The sequence below is a fragment of the Galeopterus variegatus genome, unplaced genomic scaffold, assembly GCF_000696425.1.
Source record: "Galeopterus variegatus unplaced genomic scaffold, G_variegatus-3.0.2 Scaffold2891, whole genome shotgun sequence".
Lineage (NCBI taxonomy): Eukaryota > Metazoa > Chordata > Mammalia > Dermoptera > Cynocephalidae > Galeopterus > Galeopterus variegatus.
In genome coordinates, this window is record NW_007729002.1 from 215287 (window position 1) to 218406 (window position 3120).

Sequence of the window (3120 nt, forward strand, 5' to 3'; positions counted from 1 at the left end):
AGCACTCAGGATCGCGCTGTTTCCCGACACTGGTGCTCCAGACGCGCCGCCATTTTCCCGAGAGTTCCCCCCCCCTTTTTTTTAACCCAACAATATATTGTGGGCTTTTGTTCCATGCCAATGAATATGAATGTACATTCTCAGTTTTAAAATATTTCATTATATGGAAGTGCTACTACCTTTTATCGAACTAGTCCCCTATGGATGGACATTTAGGTTGTTTCCAACCTTTCATTCTCACAGTTTGTTTGACCATCCCAATTGCAGTTTCCTGCAGAATTTCCCCTTCTGCTCCCTTCCCTGGAAAGTCAGCTCAGAGCTGCCTGACTCCATGCAGGGTTTCCCGAGGGGAGTGGGGGCTTGGAATTTACTCAGCAACCCAGGAATTGAAATGATTTCACCTGCCTGTCCCTTGATTGAGCTGGGACTTGACTCTGGTTATTGAACTTCTAGAAACAGTGTTTTACCATAATATCACAAGTGCCTCCAAATAGACAGAGGGGCCACGGCTCCTGGGGAGGAGACCAGCAGACAAGGGAGATTTTTATAATATAATATTATTATAATAATGCTAGGTATCATTCATTTAGCATCAGCTATATCCCAGGCATATTATATCTAGAACTTTCCCAAAGAGATGATGTCCCCACGACACTGATGAAAACATGGAGGCAGAATGTCTACTCACTCACAGCCACGCAGCTCATCTGTCATCTCCAATGATCACCTATTGGCACAGAGTGCAGCAAGGAACTGAGAAAAGAAAGGAAGAGGGGAAAGCGAGGGGAGAGACCGGAGCATGGGGGCTAGCAGGCCTGGGCCCAGCCCTCTGCCTGTGTCAGGTCCAGGAGTTTCTGGATGTCATGCCAAGAACAATTCCCACCCTGACTACCACCCAAATGGAACGCTGTGCGTGGAGTCATGGTTTCTGTCACATGCATCTGGCTTTGAGTCATTCAATAAATATCGACCGATCAACTGGTATTTGTTAGACACTTTATATAGATGAACTCATTTAATTCTCATAACAACCCTATTTGGTAAGTGCCACTGTTATCCCCATTCTACAGGCAAGAAAATGGAGGCACAAAGGTCACAGAGCTAGTAAGGGGCAAAGCTGGGGTTGAAACCCAGGGAATCTGGCTTCAGAGTTTAAGTTCTTGACCACCATGTTCTACTGCTTTCCAATAAAGATACTAGGTGTGACATAATGAGAAAAAATTTTTTGTCTCTGCTTCAAATTCCTAGCACAAGACAAAAACACTTTGATAGGAGAGTTAGGTGCCTCTTTGCTCTAATACTTGGATACTTGGTCTTTGACCCTAGTTCCTGACACAGAGCTCCCAAATCCCTTGGAATTTCCTGGGTGATAGGACCATCTTTTGTTTTAATGAAGTGACTCTTTGTGGGCTCCTGGATGGTGAATGGTCACCAGAAGACCAAGCAATGATCAGAAGCTTGGAACTTCCAGCCTCCCACCCACACTCCCATCCTCTGGGAAGGAGAGAGGGGCTGGAAATTGAGTTAATTGATCATGGCGGTGTAACAAAACCTCATAAAAATCCCTGAATTATGGGGTTCAGAGAGCTTCCCGGTTGGTGAACAAGAACACATCCACGTGCCGGGGGAGTGGCACACCCCACCTCCACAGGGACAGAAGATCCTGCGCTTCTGTGCGTGGAGTCATGGTTTCTGTCACATGCATCTGGCTTTGAGTCATTCAATAAATATCGACCGATCAACTGGTATTTGTTAGACACTTTATATAGATGAACTCATTTAATTCTCATAACAACCCTATTTGGTAAGTGCCACTGTTATCCCCATTCTACAGGCAAGAAAATGGAGGCACAAAGGTCACAGAGCTAGTAAGGGGCAAAGCTGGGGTTGAAACCCAGGGAATCTGGCTTCAGAGTTTAAGTTCTTGACCACCATGTTCTACTGCTTTCCAATAAAGATACTAGGTGTGACATAATGAGAAAAAATTTTTTGTCTCTGCTTCAAATTCCTAGCACAAGACAAAAACACTTTGATAGGAGAGCTAGGTGCATTTTTGCTCTAATACTTGGTCTTTGACCCTAGTTCCTGACACAGAGCTCCCAAATCCCTTGGAATTTCCTGGGTGATAGGACCATCTTTTGTTTTAATGAAGTGACTCTTTGTGGGCTCCTGGATGGTGAATGGTCACTAGAAGACCAAGCAATGATCAGAAGCTTGGAACTTCCAGCCTCCCACCCACACCCCCATCCTCTGGGAAGGAGAGAGGGGCTGGAAATTGAGTTAATTGATCATGGCGATGTAACAAAACCTCATAAAAATCCCTGAACTATGGGGTTCAGAGAGCTTCCCGGTTGGTGAACAAGAACACATCCACGTGCCAGGGGAGTGGCACACCCCACCTCCACAGGGACAGAAGATCCTGCGCTCGGACCCTTCTGAACCTCACCCTAGGTATCTCTTCATCTGGCTGTTCATTTGTGTACTTTAANAAAATCCCTGAACTATGGGGTTCAGAGAGCTTCCCGGTTGGTGAACAAGAACACATCCACGTGCCAGGGGAGTGGCACACCCCACCTCCACAGGGACAGAAGATCCTGCGCTCGGACCCTTCTGAACCTCACCCTAGGTATCTCTTCATCTGGCTGTTCATTTGTGTACTTTAAAATATCCGTTGTAATAAATCATCAATAGTAAGTAAACTGTTTTTCTGGAGCCTGTAAATCCTCTAGCAAATTATGAAACCCAAGAAGGGAGTCATGGGAACCTCTGATTTGTAACCAGGTGAAATAGAAGTTGAGGGTAACCTGGGAACCTACTGCTCGTGATTGGCATCTGAAGTGGGGGGCAGTCTTATAGGACTGGTAATGGGGTCTGTGCTAACTCCAGTTAGTGTCAGAATTGAACTGAACTGTAGGACACCCGATACTCTGTGTTGAGTGTGAGTATAGAAAGATAAACAGTTTGTTTTTCCATCAGACCAGGCCAAACCCCTGCCCTCACCACGTGTACATTCTATGAGGGAAAGAGCCGAGGAATGATCTCACAGGTACGTAACACATTGTTGGATATAATAAGCGCCGGAAAGGAAAATGGAGCCATGTCTCAGAGGCTGATTCACTG